At 35.7% G+C, this 23,110-nt stretch overlaps 1 long non-coding RNA gene across 1 annotated transcript; it reads left to right on the top strand.

The window, feature by feature from the left end:
- Positions 1-7,374: 7,374 nt before the first annotated feature.
- Positions 7,375-22,223, top strand: LOC146545213 (uncharacterized). The gene is made up of 3 exons (XR_014881233.1): positions 7,375-8,150; positions 18,205-18,443; positions 21,373-22,223. It is a non-coding gene; the product is annotated as an uncharacterized LOC146545213 (long non-coding RNA).
- Positions 22,224-23,110: the final 887 nt, after the last annotated feature.

Below are 23,110 nucleotides of genomic sequence, written 5' to 3'. Positions count from 1 at the left end.
CTGATTCAAGTAACGTCACTGAAGTATTATATTAAAGATCCTATTCTTATAACTGATGATATTTCAGAAATGTTATACTTATACTATGCTCTTTTGAGGGAGATTTTGTAGAATTATAGCATAGTATTTAACCATGGATAAGCATGTGTATAAGCAATTCTTCATATGTAAAAGAATAATAAAATATGGTTTTACATATCAATTTAACTTTTGAATTAACATTCTGAATTGATGAGAAACAAACAGAAATAGTATGAAGAAATCCTAAAAACCTAAAAAGAATAGATTTTGTTGAAGAATTTAATAATTGTTTTCCATTCAGTTTCCTAGTCTGTCACTTGCTGGTTGCTCATCGATCTTTTTTACATATAGCTCTTGATTAGATGCCTATAGATGAGTCACAATATGTGTTAGAATGAAAGTAATTTTGTAAGCTGTGGGCTACTTATGAAATTTGCATTTTTCTTGAGTTACTCAGCACGGGTTTATTTGGGAACAGTAAGTTGCTTTTAGTGATTGCTTAAGATTATAAGTCATAATGTCATGTCGTGAACCTGCTCAAAATTCTGTTTATTACTAAGAGGTATCCTTATATTCTGGACACCTTAGCAGATCACAGATCATGTACTAAAGGAAATGGTATGGTGAAGTGTCACAAAACTTCTTGCTTGATTTGGCATTTTAAACATTGCAAACTATGAATGGAGTTATCAACATAATCAATTCCAGCTGAACTCAAGTAACACATGTTAATAAACAAGGAATAATTTGGTTGCCATATGATGAAGCATCAGTCTGTGTCTGAAAATAAAACAAACAAAAATTCTAGCAATGTAATATGCAGGAGACAGAAATTGTGTATTTAGATTATAATACAACATTTTTGTATTATTTCTATCATGAATACACTTTAAACATTAGTTGGAACTTGTAACTTCCTTCTAATGGAGACTTATATATCTATGTGCTATGAAAAATATCAGCTATATATGTACCGTATAACTGAATTTATGCTGTGTGCTATCAGGCAGTTCCATACTCCTATCTCCATAAGCCAGGTCACTAAAAAGTGCTGATAAAAGTATTACTTCACTGAACCACAAGATTAACATCTCGACTAGTATATTTTCAACATTTATGTTTCCATCTGTATCACATTGATCAGAACTTGTTCTAGAGGACACCATTTATATCTTAAAAGACTCCTAACCACCTAATTTTTTTCAGCCATGGACTAAACATTTCATAAGTCTCTCCTGGTGCAGATAACAAGTGTAATTAAATTACCCTTCCCATCTGTAGTGGAATTCCAAGGTCACGGCTGAACCAATGGGTGAGCTACGTGAGTATGTGAGTGCCTGGGATGGGTGGGGGAGGTTTAGAGCCACCCCTTCTGTCTCCACGATACTTCACGTGCCATCTGAGTCTGAGCGGCTCATCCTTTCCCCCGCCCCCTTCTCTGCTGTGACGCAATGGTAAGAATGGGGCAGGGTCACATTCCTCAGCTCGTCCTTTTCTCCAAACTGTTACTGGGAAGACTGAGTCAATTCCTCTTGGATATCTTTTCCTATGGCACCTATTTCTCACATAAAAGCTCTGTCATTGTCTTTGTTTGCTCTACACCATTACCCTGATATTTTTTTGGTTATTGCAATGGCCTCTTGAAATACCCCTAAGAACTTGTCTGATAGTCATATGAATAGATGCCGAATTCAGGAGCAAGAATGACAGTTCAAATGCTATTCAGTTAAATACTTCACAGAATTACAGAATTGCAGGGATTGGAAGGGACTTCGATATCAAGTCCACCCTGAGCTAAAGCAGGTACCGTACAATAGATTGCACAGGTGGGTGTCCAGATGAGTCTTAAATATCTCCATAGAAGGAGACTCCAAACCTTTCTGGGTGTTACAGTGCTCTATCACTCTTACAATAAAGTAAGGGCACCTGCACGTTTGTATGGAACTTCCTGTGCTCAAAGGACCAACTTTTTACACAGATAGATAGTGATAGGAGAAGAGGGGAATGGCTTTGAACTAAAAGAAGGGAAATACAGGTTAGAAGTTATGAAGAAATTATTTACTCAGAAGGTGATGAGGTCCTAGTACAAGCTGCCCAGAGAAACTGTGCTCCATCCCTGGAGGGATTAGCGGTTGGGTTGAATAGAGTCCTGGGTAGCCTGACCTAGTGATTGGCAACCATGTCATTGCCAGAGGTTTGGAAGTAGGTGGTCTTTAAGGTCTCTTCCAACCTAAATCATTCTATAACTCCATAATAAGAGTCTATGAATTCCTGCTAAATATTTCTGTGTTGGACCAGCAAATATTAGAAACTACACATTGTTGTTCTTCCTAATATTTTTGATGCAGTAATAACAGGAAGGTTAGAACATGTTAGAATCTATTTATAAGTGGCTGCCATTACCTGACCTTTTTTTTTTTTTTTAATCCAGAGTGTTTCCTAATGAGTGAAGAATTAGCACCCAAAAAGTTACAGCTTGTAATTTTCATTTTTAACCATGATATTCACATTACCCTTTTGAACTGTATCATTATTCTCTTACTCATCTGAAAATTATACATAAAATTAAAATCAGTAGCTGAGAATATAATTTGGTCTAGTCAAGTTTCAGACTAAATAAATAAATAAATAAAAGTCCAGCAATAGGACTTTCATTTTCAGATAGCAGATTTCATCAGCTCTCTGTATTCTGATAAGTCTGGGCATACCAGATAGCTTTATCTGTCTAAAATCAGCAGCAAATAATTACACTAACACCATGCACATCTGAAAATCACTTGTTTTTTTGTTCTTCAAAAATTAATCTGACATAACCAAAATGAAATCATATGAAGATAACAAATCTTTATATTTGCTCATGACATATGTGTTCTCTCAATGACAAAAGCCTCTCCCAGTCATAATAAGATCATAATTTTGAAGGAATTTAATATAAAAATTCCTGTTGGAAAGATTTTTCACTGTTTAACACATACCATTTGTGCCTGTATTAACCTCTCTGATCAGTCTGATTTGTTAATCGGTGTTTCTTTTCACTAGAACATTTAATATTTGTCTTTAACATTACACAAGCATTCATTTTGTTCACCATTGAAATCTTTTCTTTAAAACGTAATATAATCTTTAAAATACTTTTTTTTTTTTTTTTCTTTTTCTTCTCAGTAAACACGTACCACATTATGGCCTTCAACTTCTTTTCAGAGAGTCAGACAAATGAACAGCAGAGAAGAATGTGAAGAATTCATGTTATCCATACTTGGGCTAGGAGTCAGGAACAGTTATATTACGCTGGAGAATGTGTCCTTTCTAAACAGATTTATAAACATGGAGTCCTGCTACCAGTAGCTTAGTTTTCACATCTCTTTCTCCAATATGGAACTTCCTAGAAGGCAACCAGTGGCTTTCATAGATTGACCAACTTGAATCTTCTCTTATAAATCTCCTGAAATCACAGAGCACTTCTGTGTTGCTGTAAGAAATGGTTTTCAGTTTTTTACATTCTGGTATTTCTTAATCCTTTGAAAGTAAATGGCACATGCAAGAAATAAATCATGTACATGTACTCAAGGATCTATTTTGTATTGAGATCCATAAGTCAGTAACATTTCTCCAGCCAAAAATCACAATCAAAACTACCCAATAAGCATGGCAGAAATAACACAGAAAAAAAATATATAATTCTGATTGCTCTCTTGGGAGAAAGCTAATTTTTTTTTTTTTTTTTTTTTTTTTTCCCCCAGATGGATAAGAAAGAAACCATAGAGTGAAACAGGTGAAAAAAAAAAAAACATAGTTTTCATATAGAAATGTTCTAAAAGGAGAGAGTTCTTGACAGGATGTTTTAGTTTCAAAATTAAAGAAAGGTAGTAAAGAATGAAAAATCAAGATGAGTTAAAAGCAATGAGAAAATAATGCCACTCAAATCAACGTGCCTAAGTAGATAGCTTTCATAGGAGAGTTGGGGATTGCTACATTGTAATTCCAGGATTTATTATGCAGAAGCATTTTGCAATCCATTTATCTCAGTAGTCCACAGTATCTAGTCACTTTTGGCATCTATGGCTATACAGGAAATATTTAATGTGCTTACACTAGAATTTTAAAATACAGAAGCAACATAAAAATTTTTTTCATCATTTGTATACTGTGATTGCTAAGGTAGCTTCTTTCATCAAAATATTTTTTTATATTAACTATTGATTTTTTTTCTTATTAATAGCAGTAACAATAGTTGTGGCAGCGTATAACTAAAGAAAATTCCATTCTTATAAGTTTTGGTTTGACGACATAATTCTGAAAGAATCCAGGTACTATGTACTTTCATTAGCCAGTGAATATTATTATAAGAATATTATTAAGGAAGAAAAGCACAGGGAAAAGCAAACAAAGCACATAATCTTTACTTTTCTTAGAACTACTTCCTTATTCACTAACAGATTGACATCTAAATAGTACATACAAACACTGTGATGAAGTTTGAGAAGGTACAGGAATATTCTTGTATTCACAGACAAACTACCTTTATACTAACTACTTTTTTTATAAGAAGGTATGTTTTATAAACAGATACTTTAATCAGAGAGTAAAAAAATCTTTCACCTGGTAATTGCTAAAAGGATGGGAATAAGACAGGCTGTTTATCTAATTCTGATGTTACAGGCTTGTGGCCTTATTTTATCTATTCTGTATGCACAGTAAATGCAACACAGTCATTTTCAAATCATAAACCTCTTGAAAAAGACAGTCAGAGATCTGCTAATGTGTTGGATGATGGATCTCCTATTTATTATTGATCTTTGAATTCAGAACCAATCCATTCTGAACTAACAAACATTTTTCATATATTTTTAGAGAATATTGAGTGCCTCTTAATCATTGACAAGACTGTTTGGTCTATCACTACTCAGATTAGCAACAACCTACTGCATTATACCAGAAAAAATGAACCTTGCAGAAGCCGAATCTCATGTGGTATGTCTTGAATGAATTGACTTCACATTCAGCGACCCTTGAATTAAAAGGAAACTTATAGTGAGCAATTCAGATGTAATGAGAAAAGTTCTGTATGAGTTATTATGTACGAAAACCTACATAATCTTCTGTTGTATGGAAATGTTATACAATGTGATCATAATCACTGCTGGAAGAGGATTTGACTCAAGCAAGTTGGCTATTAGTAGATTTCTGTATCATCTGTCTCAAGCAGCTTCTTTTATAGTCTGTTTATGCTATCTTCTTGTTCCCAAACCAATCCGTTCTGATGAACAGTTTTCTCTATTTCACCTTTTTCTATTTTTTTTTTTTTTTTTTTTTTTTACTCTTTTCAAGTTTGGATACAGAAATCCCAACTATAACGTAATCCCATCACTATGCTCCTTAACCATTATTCCTGATTTGATTGTAGTACGCATACATCTGGTCTCTCTGTACATGAAACGTAAATGTACTAAGTAATATTTAATGAAAAAATATAGATTTGGGACTCTTAAAAAGCTCTCCTTTCAGAAGACTTGTATCCTCTCTGAAAGCCCTTCTTTTTGATCTTCTTAACAGTTCTATTAAGACTATTGTGCTATTATAATCCCAAAAGATTTGCAAGAGGCTAACAATAGAAGGCATGAATACAAGAATGTGATTCAGTTCACTGATTAAAGACTCCAGTTTTAGGTATCTACTAGCAGGCATCTAGTTGTGTGGTAATTATATATGCTTCCATTATAATCAGTGGAAGATGAGGGTAGAACAAAGTTGTGTTAAACAGGTATGTAGCGCCATGTGATTTTTCTCTAAAAATTTACGACATTCACAGGAAAGGCAGGTAGGATACATGACATACAGGAAATCTCAACCCCTGTTGAGATTTGCAGGAATTTAAGGCTTTATATATTCTAATATATATATATTCCAATGTATTCTACGGCATTTCACATTGTACACAAGTCTTGTTTTTATTTCCTTTCTTCTCAGCACAGCCAATTCATCCTAAAAGAAAATTAGGGACGTTATCCTGTAGGTATCTATCTTAGGATAAAATAAATCTCTTTAAAGCATGTAGGGGGAGGAGGAGGTAAAGGATTGATGATGAAACATTACCCTCTTTCCTAGGCTTGTATAAATTACATAAACCTTCTAAAGAGTCATAGAATAATTTGGATTGGAAGGGACCTTAAAGATCTTCTAGTTCCAATCCCAAGTCTTTCTGTTATCCCTTTATATGCAAGGGGGGGGAGGGGGGAGGTTCTTGTGCTTGTGAAGAAACAGAGATTGAAGAACAGTCAAACAAACAAAGATGCTAAAGAAAAGGAAAATCAGTACAACATTTCTGAATCTAGTTTTTTAATTATCTTGTTCAATTGTTCAATCTCAATAAAATATATCTCAACTAAAACTAATATTCAGACAATTCAGTTTTCTTTTCAAATATTTCATAGTGGCGCAAGACATATACTGGACCTATATGCATTAGCAATAAGGACTTGAATATAGGCAAATAGGACATAGTTAATATTTTGAGAATGAGAGATGCCCATGAAATATGTCCTCTATTTTCATACATTTTTTTTTTTCAAAATTCATGTTGGTTTCTAAAACAAACAAAATAAAATAATTTTGAAAATCCTGTAAATGACATATGAAAATCTTTTAAATGTCAGACCACAGTTTTTATGCTTTTTTAATAAATTACACATACACTAAGTTGACTCTATCATATTTTACTCTTTTTTTTCTCTTGAAAATGTCAATTTTTAACATTGACATTTAGTCACATAAATGAGACAGAACTGTTGCTGTGTTGTATATTTCCCTATATTAGTCTATAGAGTAATTGTTCTCTAAACTGGTCTTTAAAGTAACAGTTCTTTAGAGTATTATACAGCTGGGGCAGAAACATGGTTTTTTTTTCTCAGTTCTCAGCAGCTTTAGAGGATTAATGTCAGTAATAATCCGTGTTTTCATTTTGCTTTCCTATCTGGATGAGCTTTAAAAAAAAGGAAAAAAATCCTCTGAAAATAACTTTGCTGAAACAATATGCACTCAATACGCTCAAACAGTTATGTTGTCATCAAATGAAATCTTTCTGAGTATCTGAAAGTAGATTGTTGAAGTATAAACAGGGATTTCATTTTAAAAGTTATTTAGAAAGGGAAAAAAAACTGCTTTGTAGAATGATAAAGCAGGTTGCTTTAATGCTAAAACATTTTTTACTGCTTTTCATTAATAAAGAAAATTAATGTTTGTGTGTTTCTTTTTAACATGTGATTATGTTCTTGCAGAAGATATTTTACACTGCCAAAACATTTATCAAAAAAATTTCAACTGATCCTATGAGAAATAAATGTGAATGTATGTGAAGACTTCAACATACTTAGGATGAAATAAAATAGTTCAGATATGTGATTGTCAATCCATCCAGTTAGCTAAAATTTACAAATTGAAGTAGACATTTGAAGATACTAGCCCTAAAGTCCTGCATTATATCTTTGTTGTCTTTTTTTTGAACTCTTTTGTTCATCACAGATTGCCAATGATACAGACAGTGTACGGATTTTAATTTACATTGGGATCTAGAACATGATGTTTTTGTAAAACCAAATGCTACAGAAAGATGCTATCAAGCTCTGACTAATAACTTTGTGGGATATTGCAGAGTCATATGGCTATACAGACATCACCCATTTCTATTAAGTAGCAAATAAATTTGAAATATGAAATTGTGAATTTGGAGGTGAGGGGAAATCATAGAGTCATAGATTCATACAGTGTTTTGGTTTGGAAAACACCTTAAAGATCACCTAGTTTCAATACCTCTGCCATGGGCAGGACCATTTTCCACTAGAAGCCACACCCAGCCTGGCCTTGAACACTTAAAACGATGGAGGCAACAAGTTCTCTGGATAACCTGTTCCACTGCCTCACTACCCATATTTCTTCCTAATGTCTAATCTAAATCTAACCTCTCTGAATCTTCACTTCTCCAGGGTAAACAACCCCCGCTGTCTCAGTTCATCTTCACAGGAGAGGTGCTCTAGCCCTCTGATCATCTTCAAGGCCCTTCTGTGCACTTGCTCTAACATATCTGTATCCCTATGTTGGATGCCACAAAGCTGAATGGTATGATGTCATGAGAGGTGAGTAGAGGGGTGGAATTACTTTGCGTGCCTGTTACATGCTGCTTTTGATGCAGCCTAGGATATGGATGGCTCTATGTACTGCAAGAGTACTCAACTCTTGTTAAGTTTTTCATCAACCAAATCAGTGCTATGAAACCTATAAGATCATGAAAGACATCATTACTTATTTTCTTTCAAGCTGTGTATATAAATTAGGTCAAAAGCTGTAGTTGTAACAAGCAACAGACCTAATGGAACAACATTTTGTTTGAAAGAATGGAGTATAAGGTTAATAAGAACTGCACTTGCAACTGTTCCAAGAATAAACTCCTCAATTTGCTATCTGATTGTCCCTTGATCATAGTTTACTAAATCAATATGAGTTGACATGGTCAAATGGTTTACTGACTTGTAGACAGAAAACAGAGAAGTATTTGTTATTAGAACTTTTTCTACCAGGAATGAGACATTAAAGATGAAATAATATGAGCAAAACAGAGGGACAGAGATGTGTAAGGTGATGAAAGAGAAAACAAAATACAAAGTTTAATTTAACCTCTTAGAAATCATGAAATAAGATATCTAGGTCAGCAATACATCATTATACCAGCCAGTTTAAACCAGTTAAGAGAAAAATAGTGACAAAAAATTAGCTTCTTTTGTTCTTGTTGTTGTTGCTATTTGTTTGTTTGTTTGTTTGTTAATTTAAAAATTCAGAGTAAAAGTTTTTGGAGATTAGCTAGACATTTGCAAAGTTCAGTCTGTTAAAAAAGGTGCAACCAGTAGCCAATATGCCTGGAAAACACTGCAGTTGATTTTGTAGCAGCTTATAGGGTCTGAAAGAGAGGAGAAAACATTTTCCAGTAAAATAAAAAATGTCAAATAATGAAATAAAATATGCTTCTGTCACTCAAGTAAAATCTGTGATTTTTGCAGATTCAATAGAGATACAGTAGTGTAAAAAAACTAGCAAACAACAACAAAAAAGTCTAAAAAAAAAAAAGAAAAAAGAAACCCAAACCCACCAAACCATTCCATTTGCCACTTCAGAACAAATGCTTTCTACAGCAATCAAAGCAGTGAAAAGGCCAACATCAGAAGCATCAGCTTTCTTGAATTGGTACTGGGACTAGAATCCATTTCCATATCATAGATGTACTTCTCAACTAAATAAAGAATAAATCGGTGTCTTATAATTTAGCTTTCTAAATATTGCTACTGTAACATTTGTTACGTAACTACATTTGATTTGATAATCTGTGACCTATGGACAACCAATTAGGAAACTAAAGGCTTTATTCTTGCAATACTGTACAAGTACAATACCCATTAATCTAGGAAGTGACTTGTAAGCATGTCAATTGCTCAGGAGTCCCTTTGAAATATTAACAAAAGACAAAACAAACAAACAAACAATACAATTCCTACTGCTATTTTTTATTCATAGAAAAAATTGCAAATGAAAAATCGGAAAATGAAAATTGTAGATGTATAAAATCAGACTCTACAGTCAAGTTTTCTTTCGTTTTAGCATTAGTAGGACTCCCCGCTTTTCATAATGTAATTCAATTTTTACGTACAAAATTTCCTGAAGGGCATAAATGAATTTTGGCTCTATGCAGTAGTAACTCAGTTTTAAACCATGCATAAAAACTTAATAAACAGTAAAATGTTATTAGGTTGCATATGGACTGTGACCTTTTCTAGTTATTTTTCAGGTTTTTTTTTTTTTTTATCAGGTAAGATACATTCACTGGAATAACTGAGAGAAACTTAGTCTACCATTTACTTTAGAAAAATGAATGTTTATCAAATGGACTTGAATGGATAATAATAAGATAGTTCATGCTTGAGAAGCCTCACAATTGCCGATGTGAAGAACTTGATATTGTCTCACTGGTGTAATCATGTGCAGAGTGGATTGCATTTACACTTTGCATGACCTTGAAAATAGTTTCCAAGACCAACATCAGAATCATTTTTTCGTATTATTGTTGCTGCTGCCAAGAATATTGACTAAACAAATAATAACAGAAATATAAAATAAGAATTGTGACCATGTAGCATAAATGAAATCTATGTGCTCTTCTTCCAGTGATTTAGGAGGAAAAAGTGTATATAATTATGATCTATACTTCAAAATGCAAATTAAGTAAGACATTTCTCAAAGAATATTTAGCATTATGTTATTACATATTTTAAAAGAAAATTTGAATTGTTAATGTTTCTTAAAATACACGTTTAAATATTCATTGAGATTCCAGATTCCTTGATTCTATGATCTAAACTTACAAAGATTCTAGGTTTGATTCATAAGCTGTGGTTGCATATCAGATATATTCAGCAGCTTTAACTTCTTGTTGAATTACATTTTCTTAAATTTAAATTTATTTATTTACTTGCTTTTTTGTATGAAGAAATTTTATTTATTGATCTTTTAATCAATTGGTTTGAGTATGCTTCTTTGAAAAAGACCCAAGAAGGTCTTTCTTTCATCGTTTTTATTATTATTTTTTAACTTATTGGAATATTATCCAGAATTTTAGAATATATATTCTCAGAGGAATGGAAGGCCCCATATGCAGATCAGATCCAAGCCACTGGGAAACGTGTTGCCTTTCTGGGCCTAGGTCAGGGACATAACCAGGAAACTCACTAAGCTGGTTAGGTCCACTGACTATTTTCCATTATTCATAGTTCAGGTGGGCAGTGATGAAATTGGTCAGAGTAGCCTACAAACTATGAAAAGAGATTTCAGGAGTTTAGGGCGTTTAGTTGAAAGAGCGGGAGCTCAAGCTATTTTTTGTTCTATACCTTCAAGGATAGTAAGAAACATGGAGCGGGCTTGGAAAGCAATCAATGAATAAATGGCTCAGAGGCTGATGTTGAAGAAGAAACTTGGGTGCTTCAATCATGGGGCAGTTTACTCAGCCCCTGACCTGTTTGTCCATCCATGGTGGATGGACATGTCCACCTATCTCAAAGGGGGCAAAGAATCCTTGCACAGGAACTAGCGGGTTTTATCAAAAGAGCTTTAAACTAGCTACGATGGGGAAAGGGGACAAAACAGGCCTCACAAGAGATGAGCCTAAGGGAATGATACTTGAGCTGAGAGTGAGGCAGATGATTCAGCTGAAGTGTGTCTACATCAATGCATGCAATATGGACAACAGGCAGGAGGAGTTGGAAGCGATTGTGCATCAGGCTATGACCTAGTTACCTAGTTTCTCTTACCAAAACATGGTGGGACCACTCCCATGACTGGGAAGGCCTGTAGGGGTGACATCTTGGTGGGGGTCTGTTATAGACCACTGAAGTAGGATGAAGAGATGGATGAGGCATTCTATGAGCAGCTTGTGGAAGTTGTGCAATTGCCAGCCCTCATTCTCTTGGGAGATTTCAACTTCCCTGTTATATGCTGGAAATATAATACAGCACAGAGGAGGCAGTCCAAGAGGTTTCTAGACTGTGGAAGATAGCTTCCTTATGCAACTGGTACAAGAGCCTACCAGGGGTGGTGGCCTGCTAGACTGCTCTTCACTAACAGTGAAGGGCTGGTGGGAGATGTGAAGGCTGGGGACTGTCTTGGGCAGAGCAACCATGAAATTGTAGAATTCTCTATTCTTGGAGGTGTCAGAAGGGTGGCTAGCAAAACTACTATCCTGAACTTCAGGAGGGCGGACTTTGACCTGTTCAGGACGCTTGTAGCACAGGTCCCTTGGGAGTTGGTCCTTAAGGGTAAAAGGGTCCAGAAAGCCTAGATGCTCCTCAAGATGGAAATCTTAAAGACACAAGAACAGGCTGGCCCTGAAATCTGTAAGGCAGGCCATAGGGGAAGAAGACCAGGGTGGAAGTGCTGAGAGCTATTGTTGAGACTCTGGAAGAAAAAGAGAGCCTATGTCCTCTGGAAGGAGGGACAGGCTACTTGGGGAGATTACAAGGAAGTTGCTAAGGTATGCAGGGAGGGAGTTAGGAAGGCAAAAGCCCAGCTTGAACTCAGATTGGCCATTGCAGTAAAAGAGAATAAGAAATCCTTTTATAAATATATCAATAGTAAGAGAAGAACCAAGGAAAATGTACATCCTTTATTTGATGCAGTGGGGAATGTGACCACTGAGGATAAGGAGAAGGCTGAGGTCCACAGTGCCTTCTTTATATCTGCTTTTAACAGGCAGATCCGTTATCCTCAGGGCATTTTACGCCCTGATCTGGAAGTCTGGGATGCTACGCAGAATACAGCCCCAGTGATTCAGGTGGAGACAGAGAGCTCCTCCTCCATCTGGACTGTCACAAGTCCCTGGGACCGGACGGGCTCCATCCTAGGATACTGAGGGAGTTGGTGGGGATGACTGCCTAGCCGCTTTCTGCCATCTAATCAGTGTTCCTGGTTATCAGGAGAAGTCCCAGAGGATTGGAGGCTTGTCGATGTGACTTCCATCTACTAGAAGGGCCGTAAGGAGTATCCGGTGAACTACAGACATATCAGCCTGATCTTGTACCAGGGAAACTTATGGAGCAAATCATCTTGGGTGAGATCACAGGGCATGTGTATGCTGTCCAGGGGATCAGGCCCTGCCAGCATGGGTTCATGAAAGGCAGATCGTACTTGACCAACCTCATCTCTTTCTATGACTGGGTGACCAGACTGGTTGACAAGGGAAAGGCTGTTGATGTAGTCTACCTAGACTTCAGCAAAGCCTTTGACATGGTCTCTCACAGTATCCTCCTGGGGTAACTGGCTGCCTGTAGCCTGGACAGGTATACCCTCCTTTGGGTAAGGAACTGGCTAGAGGGCCATGCCCAACAGGTAGTTGGTAATGGAGAAAAGTCCAGCTGGAGACCCATTTCAAGTGGTGACCCCAGGGGTTGGTACTGGGCCCATCTTGTTTAATATCTTTGTTGATGACCTAGATGAGGGGATTGAGTGTACCCTCAGTAAGTTTGCAGATGACACCAAGTTGGGATCTGCCTGAGGGTAGGGAGGCCCTTCAGAGGGATGTAGATAAGCTGGATCGCTGGGCTGAGATGAATGGGATGAGGTTCAACAAGGCCAAGTGCTGGGTCCTGCACTTTGGTCACAATAACCCCATGCAGTGCTATAGGCTTGGGGATGAGTGGCTGGATGACTGTGAAGAGGAAAGGGACGTGGGGGTGTTGGTTGATGCTCGGCTGAACATGAGCCAACAGTGTGCCCAGGTGGCCAAGAGGGCCAACGGCATCCTGGCCTGCATTAGAAATACTATGACCAGCAGGAGAAGAGAGGTAATCATTCCCCTGTACTCAGCACTGGTGAGGCCACATCTTGAGTATTGTGTTCAGTTTTGGGTCCCTCACTACAAAAAGACATTGAGGCCCTGGAATGTGCCGGAGAAGGGCAACGAAACTGGTGAGGGGTCTGGAGCACAAGTCTTATGAGAAGCGGCTGAGGGAACTGGGATTGTTTAGTCTGGAGAAGAGGAGGCTCAGGGGAGACCTCATTGCACTCTACAACTTCCTGAAGGGAGGTTGTGAAGAGGAGGGGTTTGGCCTCTTAGGCCTCTTCTCCAAGGAAATGGCCACAAGTTGTACCTGAAGAGGTTTAGATTAGGCATAAGGAAAAACTTTTTCTCTCAGAGAATAGTTAGGTGCTGGAATGGCCTGCCCAGGGAGGTGGTGGAGTCATCCTCCCTGCAGGTGTTCAAGATGAGGAGCTATGAGATATGCTTTAGTGACTTGTGATAGCAGTGGTAATGGGAGAACAGTCGGACTAGAAGATCTTGTAGGTCCTTTGTAACCTTGTGGTTCTATGATTTGAGCCATTGTTTGATTACTAAATTATAAAGGATTACATTACCAAGAGTGTTCTCTAACCACATTCCATTTACTCACAGTAGAGACATCTCAGGAAACAGAGGAATAGTCAAGATTATGAATTTTACATGCAAGTGGGGGGAAAAAAAAAATGAAGGAAAGCATAAATTACCTCCATAATTAAAGAAATATTCTTGATTCAAAATGGGGTTTGAGTTGTCAATCTGTTTAAGAATTGCCATGTCTGGATTAGATCCTGAATTGGGTCAATGCTTCACAATTATATCACCATTTAGTTAGAAATCAACTCTTTGAGAAATAGTGATCTGTTTTTCAATCAAGTTACAGCATAGATTCTGCTATAGTTACAGTTTATAATGATTTATTAATGCAGTCTGGCTTTGGTTGCTCAAGCATTTTAACTCTGGTTGATCTGAATGCTGTTTTTGACATTGTCAATTATAACATTCTGCTTGATCATTTATGAAATTATGTAGGATAACTCGGCACTACTTTTAGTTGGTGTCAATCTTATTTATCAAGCATCTGCCAATCTGTGTCATGTATTAACTTTTATCTATGCTACCATGGCATTGTCAGGTCCTTCAGCTTTTGCACAAACTCCGTTATATGGTACAGTATTTCTTTTAGGTAACTTTTTCATGATTTAATTTTAGTTTTCTTCTTTCATATGTGGTAATCAAGGTAACGTGAGTTATCAGCCATGTACAGCTGTATATAAAAGCAAGTGCTTATTTTTCTTTGAACATGCTTACACACAAGAACAAACAAGTATGTTTTGGAATGGAAAAGGTGTTTCTCCTTTTTAGATGAAGTTAATCAAGATAATGCCACAACTGTATGCTATGCCACATTTTAGGGGCACATTTAAAAGGAAAATTTTCACAGTTCTAAATTTATCCTTATGTAATGTTCCTAGATCTTTCTTTCATTACAGTAACACAGAATTGCAGGGGGGTTGGAGGAGGCCTCTGGAGATCATCCAGTTCAACCCCTCTGCTAAAGCAGGTACCCTATAGTAGTTGGAACAGAAAAGCATCCAGATGGGTCTTTTGAATATCTCCAGAGAAAGAGATTCCACAGCCTCTCTGGGCAGCTTGTTCCAGTGCTCTGTCACTCTCACAGTAAAGAAGTTCTTCTCGTGTTTGTTTGGAGTGTGCTGCGATCCAGTTTTTGCATGTTGCCCCTTGTTCTTTCGCTGCACATCACTGAAAAGAATCTGCCCCCATCGACTCCACTCTAGCATTCCTGTACAAGATCCCCACTCAACCTTCTCTTCTCCAAGCTGACCAGTCTCAGGTCTCTCATTCTTTCCTCATATGGGAGATGCTTCCATCCTCAAATCATTATTGTGACCCTGCTAATAATTCTTGATAATTAAGATAAACTTAATTGATGTCGAAATGCACATAAAACAGAACACAGCAATCTTCAAGTTTTACTAACAATATCACAGTGCTTACTTGTTTGTAGAAAACTCTAGATGCATCCTCTTTCATTTGGTTTATAGCTAGTAGCTCCACTGACTTCTATTCAAGATGCATGATTATTTTCCTAATAATCTTAGCAGTTAATGCCTGCTGTACATCCTAGAGGTAACACGTGATATCTCTTGCTGTTATTTTTGAATAGAAAAAATGCTTAGGACATCTCAGACATTTATTTTCACATGACAGGTTTTTCTGCACTGAAACAGATATATGTTAATATGGAAAAAAATGCTTGTGTATGCAAGGCATGAGCTATAACTTAGGACATACATTTGGCTGGCTCCAATTTAATCTCTCTTCCTATTTTCAAACTGGACTAGAACACAGAACACTATGTTAGCTGAAATGTGTACAATAACAAAGATAACTCCAAGTTTCCTTGTCACCATAGTAACTATGCCTTGGGTTTCCCTTAGAAACTTTCCTTGGCATAACATTGTCAGATATAGACATTTGGGAATTTTTTAATGATACTTCTAGACCACCAAAAGCCCTAATGTAGACAGAGTAATTCTGAACAAAACTGTGCTTTTTTTATTTATCAGCAAAAGCTGTATCTACATTCAGAACTTTTGCTGAGATAGAGGTATTAGCAGACCCTCTCTAGTTTAGACAAGCCCTTAGCATCACAAAGCAATTAAAGATAACCCTGCACATGCCTTGAAAGGATAGTGTTTTCTGTGGCTCTTTTGTTCATGATTTTCAGGTGTTTGCTTTTCTTTACCTCTCCTGCAGATCTTGTAATATAGATTGCATTCTGACAATGCAAGCTGTTATCTGTGTGTCCCTAAATAATGAATAGTCCTCCATAACAGCTTTCAGCTTTCTTTACAACTAGCAAGTAAAGGACAGTTTGAGCCTGTTTTGCCTTTTTTTTTTTTTTTTTAATTAAAAAAAATATACATTTCTAATATAGAAAGTTAAATTGAGACTTTTAAATCCATTATTAGGCACCTAAGGGTGCCTTTAATGTTCTATTCACTTCAACTTCTTAATTATATTCCTACCAAAAATAGCCATCTTTCTTCAGACCAAATTGTGCCTAGGAAAGGACAGATGCCTGTCATGTAGCTGCAAGGATCCATTACCCAACATTTCAATCTCTGTGAACTTAAACCTAGGCACAGCATTCCGTATATGTTCCTATTTAATGTTTCCATATATGAGAATATTAGAAACGTAGATTATAGAACACAGGGAGGGTGATTTTATGGTCTTGAGAAGGTGTCTCCATCATATTGGAATAATACTTACGTATGATCACAGCTTTCTCTGAAAATTAATATAAGAAACCTTTGCAGTAGTGTTGGGCTAGTGAGGATGCAGCATTTCTTCTCACCTTTAGTTTGCTGTAGCTACTTTTTCAGTAGCAACTACCTTTCTATTACAAGCATTTCTATGTGCACAGGAAAAGAAATCTCGAAATAGGGGAATGCACATTGTGTTTAACCAAATATTTTCTTCTTAATTTCAACCTAATCCCCTTTTCTTTGTTCTGTAAGTGTAGTTCAGAGGTTTCTCTCAGCAAAGACTAATTGTTGGGGAAAAAAAAAAACACACCACCACCACCACCACCAACAACAACAACAAAAAAAAAAAACACAAAAAAACCAAAACTTCTAATTGTTTCATTTTATTCGTTTTAAACTGTGTTGCAACCTTTTGTACTTATTAGTCTTTAATTGATCCGCATCTAACCAAAGATTTTCTTTACAAAAATCATGCTTCTGTGAAGAATTTTAGAAAAGGGACAGTGGTGTGCTCTTAATAATAGTTTGCAAAATTAGCAGCTAAAGACACAAATTACTTTAATTTATATTTAGAGATAATATATACAGCAATGATTATGGCATCATTGTTTTCAGTTATTTATCTTTTTTCAATAACTGAGAGCCTGGGAAGGTATCAGTAGGAACATAAAGAAGGACATAATGCCTTTTGTCACAGTTTTGCCTCTTTCTACCAGGGGAATTATTTAAATATATCATTAGTCATCTTGGAATTAATTTAAAACTTCTTCCTGTGTGATCGTAAGGGGTTTCAGCATATCTAATTTATTGGTTCTTTGCTATTTGTAGCCAACTCATTTAAAAACATAAGCCAGATGAACAGGTTTTCCTAACACTCTTGCTTTTTTAAAATAAAGTGTTTAAAATTACACTTTTGTTTGTTTTTATTTTTGAAGGAAACAGTTTTAATACAAACATAAGTAGCTTGGTTAAAATCAATTTACAGTGAATACAGTAAAAGGAAAGAAATTAAAATTTAAAAAAAGAATAGTTAAAAAATACATAAAGGAACTACAAAATCATGGAGTAACAACAAAATGAAAAGATGTAGAAAGAAATCAAGATACCAGCATGTTCATCATGTATCCTTATTATTAGAGCTTTGTTATTTTATGTTAAAACTTTGTAAAGAGTAACACTTGGTATACAGCATTTCAGTCTAGAAAGGAGTATTACCTCATATATACTGGAAAAAGTTAATTTGTTAATATAGGGTTATATAGGCATTTTGTTAATATAGGGTTGAAGGAAAAGCAGTACTGCAAGCTGTGATCATTTCAGTCTACAATTTCAAGGAGAAGATAGTTACATACTCGCATAAAAAGTTGTTTTAAGAACAAAAAAGCATTTTGAAGTTTCAGGTACTGTTAATAGCTTTTGTTTTATATATGTTTGGATATGTTTCAGTTTAGTTAATTTTCTTCATACTGGGAGGTTTGGATTCAGGAGAAAAATAATGTTGATAATGTTTTGGTGTTGCAGAGCAGTGTTTACACAGAGCCAAGGGCTTCTCAACTTCCTATGCTGGCCTGCCAGTGAGAAGGCTGGGGATACACAAGAAGCTGGGAGGGGACCGAACCTTGAGAGCTGACCCAAACTAGCCAAATGGATATTTTTACCATAAGATGTCATGCTGAACAATAAACTGTGGGAGCTTGTCAAGAAATCAAGAAATCAAGAAATCACTGCCTGGGGACTGACTGAGCATCAGTTTGCAGTTGGTGAGCAATTCAAGTGTATGCTTGTTTTGTATATTAATATATTGTTATTTCTTTTTATTTTTTGTGTCCTGTTGCACTATCTTTACCTCAACCTACAAGTTTTACATTTTTCTGATTTTTCTCCCTCATCACCCTGTGGGAAGATGAGTGAATAGCTGTGTGATGCTGTGCTGCCTGCTGTGTTAAACCACAGATTTAGCTTTATCTTTAAAAGATGTCTGGAATAAATTCCTCAGTGAATGGCAGACTGCTTTCATACATGCCTCAATATAGATGATACAAATTCTTCCTTAAATGAGTAGTGCTGTGCTCCTTACAATTCAAAAGTTAGATGAATTTCAAAGCAATTCAAAATTCTATTAATATGAAGATTTAAACTTCCAAGTTTGCTAACTGAGCAGTAAATTGATTTGAAGGAAATGGATGTTGATCTAACTTGGTCTGTTAACAGTCTCTCTACTCAAAGTCTCTATTAATCCACACCTCAGTTCTATATCCACTGAAGCCATGCGTATAAACAAACATGTTTTTAATGAACAAACATGAAAGTCTCATCTTTCTATCCTTTATACTTTCTCCTTATCGATCTTGTATCTTATTTCAGATATTTCCATATTTTCCTATTTGCCACATATGCTCCCAACATATAATTTCCATGACATTTTCAGAGCTTCCTTTCTTGCCACACCTGCCATTATTTTTCTGCATCCAGCTACACTCCCATCCCTTGCTTCACATCAGCTTAATTCCCTATATCACTTTGGATGTTTGTCAGCAGTAAGCCTCATTCCTTCTCTTGCCTTCCACTCTCATACTTTCAGCACTTTGGTTTTATTTGCTCACATTCTCAAACTCTACAGTTCATTGCATGATTTTAGTTAACATCTTCCTTATTCACTTGTGCTTTGACTATTTGCTATATTTTATTCAAAAGGTGAACATAGCATAATCATGTATACTGACATATCATTGTTCTTTCAAGACAGATGGGGAACAGAGATTATTTAATTTAATGTCCTTCCACCAGAACAGTCTGTATATTAGATGTATTATCCATGGCTGTAGTGAGACATTCACAGCATCATTGAAAGTGTGGTCAAAAAGTGTGGTGGGAATATATCCAAAAATTTTAGATAATTGACTTCCTTACTGGTGGTTTTTATTGAGAAACTCCAGTGATCCAGACTTGAGGGAGAGCAATTTGAGAAATCTATTCTGCTGTTTAAAAGCAATTAATTTTAAGACAAACAAAGTTAAAGCATTACTAGTTTCAATAGGATATTTTTTTTAATAGTGCATATGTTGTTCTTGATACAAGAACAGAATTTATAGCTTTAGATTTCATACTGTTTTTATAAATTAACCATTTTGAAATCTTCTTTTTACATGGTAAATTTGCCACTTTTTAGAGCCACTTTTTTTTTTTTTTTTCCCCCTACTTTATCCTTCTTTAAATTTCCTTACATTTTATAAGCACCTACTTCCTAAAGAGGGAAAAGTTTGGCCTTTGAGGTACCTGAGAACAATTCAGACTGGAAATTTCCAGAAGGATATGATTTCCCTGTGGAGACGTTTTAAATTAATCCCTTTCAAACTACAGCAGTGGATTTTAATTAAGCTAGAATTAACAATCATGTCAAGAGGAAAAAAACTCTGCAGAGCTCTTTTTCTTGACCTTTCAAACAATGGTTAACCTCAGCATAAGCATGCATTTGAATTACTGGATACCAATTGTGCTGAAAACAAGGAGGAGATTGTATCTGACTTAAGCTTATTTGCCTTAAAATTTGCTTTGCTACTTGTCAAACAGTCTAAACGAAAATGTGTGACTAAGCTGAGTCTTTATCGGACTGTCTCATTTTCCCAGGTTCCAGTCCATTGAATTTGTCAGCTAGTGATTTGCAGTGGAACTGGAAACAGCCATGGTGCCTGTAGCATCAATCTTCTTTACATGCTTACCTGTGTAACAAGAATGTCTTAAAATGGTTGAATTGGTCTTGTTTCAACCTATTAATTTTCACACTGAAATGTTGAATTTACTTTTGTAATATGACCATTTTCCTCTTCTTGTGGTTTGAAATTTTGCACATTAACATCCCAGCCCACTGCTGCTTTCATTAAAACTTGTGGGTAACTAACGTCGAGATTTGAGTTTCTAGGAAGGTGGGATTTAATATTAGCAGAATACTGTATTTTTTTTTCCATTTACATTTTGTTTTATATATATATATATATATATATATTTACACATACATATATATACTGAAAGCAATCAGTATCTATTTTATTTTACCACAAAAACATACTCTGGTTTGAGGATCCATCCCAGCCTTGCATGTCTCCAGGGACTGGGCACCCTCAACTTCTCAGGGCAACCTGATTATTTTAAATCTAAAAAGTAGTTTTATATATGAGGAAAACAATATTTTATATCTATCTATCTATCTATCTACAAAATTCAGCGTTATATCTGAAATATAAAGAAAGATCATTTATTTTCCTAATACTTTCCCTGGTATACAGATATACTACCCCTTGATCTCCAGGTCAGTCATACCAATGCCCTTAGGACAGGAAAATTCAGAGATACCAGGTGACAGAAGACAGTTGATACAAGAAGCCTGATGAGAACTGGTCTTGAGCAATGGAAAATGAACTCAAAGGCAAGCTCTGGCCTAAAAAACTCATCTAAATATGGTATTATATCTAAAAAGTAAAAAATATATATATATATATATATATATTTGTCTGAAAAAATCTGTTTTCAGTACTCTTGTGCATTTCTAAAACCTAATAGCATCTTGAAAAATGCACTGAATAAAAGAAAAAAAAAAAAAACAAAGATAAATTCCCATGAGTTCTGAAGACTTTTTGTACTAGAATGCATAAAGATAGTAACTGACAAGCATTTATAACTTCTCTTACTTAGCTATGTATGCATGAGCTGAAGAAGCAACTGAAAGCATTCCCCCTAGGAAATAAGTTAATGGAGAACTGACAAATACTAACAGCTGGATTCAATCACACCCTGTAAGGTATATTTTTCATATTAAAAAAAAAAAAAAAAAAAAGTGGGGAAGGGGAAAATAGGACTCACTCCTTGAAAAATGATGTAACTCAGAACTGCAAAGACTTATATCCAAAACAAACAAACAAAAAAATCAACCAAGACTCCAAATATGCATTACTACATAATGAAATCTGGAACAATGGAAAAGAAACATCATATAAAGGAAGAACCATTATCACAAGAGTCCAGTGCTCCCAAAGAGGCTACAAAAATCCCTATCACTTTGCAAGAAACTGTGTTAGGTTTCATGGTGTTAGATAACTTTTTTGTAAGCAACAGTGAAAGATAATGCTGAAATAATTTATTTAACAACATGGCGAGTAATCTGATAGAGTGAGATTTTAAAATTCATTTTATTTAGTGAAATTCTCTGGTTACTGAATTTTTAAATTGCCGGAAAAATTCAGACAAATGAAACACACAATCACATTCTGTTATTTATATATCAGGTGTTAAAAGCTTGCAAATGAATTTTAGGTACTGATGGACAATAACACATTAAAAGGTCAGTTAGCAGAGATAAGTATGTTGCTATGGACCAACTGGCTTTTCTTCTCCTCTTCTCTCCTCTTCTTCCTCGCTTCCTTCCTTCCCTCCTGCCTTCTCTCCCTCCTTCTCTCCTACCTTTCTTTTTCTTTCCATCTTTCTTTTTTCCCATCTTTCTAGTTAATTTCAATAGTTGGTAATGTGGGGAAAGCATTGAGGGCTCAGTCCAGTGTTGTTTGGTGTCTAGTGCCCAATACTTTCAGACCAACATGGAGATCTGAAATTTAGAAGATTGAGCTGCAAGAGAAATACAGGAGGAGCTGCAGGGATACAGTTCTTTCACATAGGCACTGGAGGCCGAGGTAGGTGGCCCTGGGTATGACAAAGAATTTTCTGTATACACAACTGACTATATCATCCTATTTCTGTTTCTTTCCGATAATAAAGTTACTGTGACTCAGTTTAGCTCAAAATTTCAGATGGACTTATGGCTTACATATCATCTGTCATTATTTTCAACTTGTTAGTGTTTTACTCTGAGAATTTGTAAGAAAGATAATTTTAAGAAATCTACAACATGATATTGACAATTTAGTCACTAAGCAGACTGACCTAACACCTAGTACTGGTCATATAGATACCTAGGTCTAGTAGAAGAGTATGCATACCAACATTTGAAATCTTTGACTGAAATGAAAATGGAAATGTGTTAATTCCTGAAAGCTAAGGTTATTTATACCTTGCTTTGGACACAATTAGATCAATTATTTATTATCAAAACTGGAATATTTTTCTATAATGCTGAATGATTTGATGTATCAGAAAGAATGAAACAAAATAACTTAGTAATGGAAATTAGTTTTATATCTTTGGACAAAAATATACTTTTTTTTTCTTTTCTGTTAAGCCTCTGTATGGGAACCATTAGGTCATAGCCTGAACCAGTGATTGAGCACGTGGTGAAGGAGCATGGCCAACCCTGGAAGCACGGGTGCATGCAATTCACCTGTGCAACAACAAGGGTCCACAGGATCCAGGAAAGGACTCTGGGTCCACCCCTAACATCATCTGTGGGCTGTCAGCCAAAAGGGAAACATCTCTACTTGGAGAT

Source organism: Meleagris gallopavo, chromosome 1, assembly GCF_905368555.1.
Source record: "Meleagris gallopavo chromosome 1, MGAL_WU_HG_1.1, whole genome shotgun sequence".
Classification (NCBI taxonomy): domain Eukaryota; kingdom Metazoa; phylum Chordata; class Aves; order Galliformes; family Phasianidae; genus Meleagris; species Meleagris gallopavo.
Note: the sequence above shows the minus strand (reverse complement) of the source record. Positions and strands in the feature narration are given on the sequence as shown.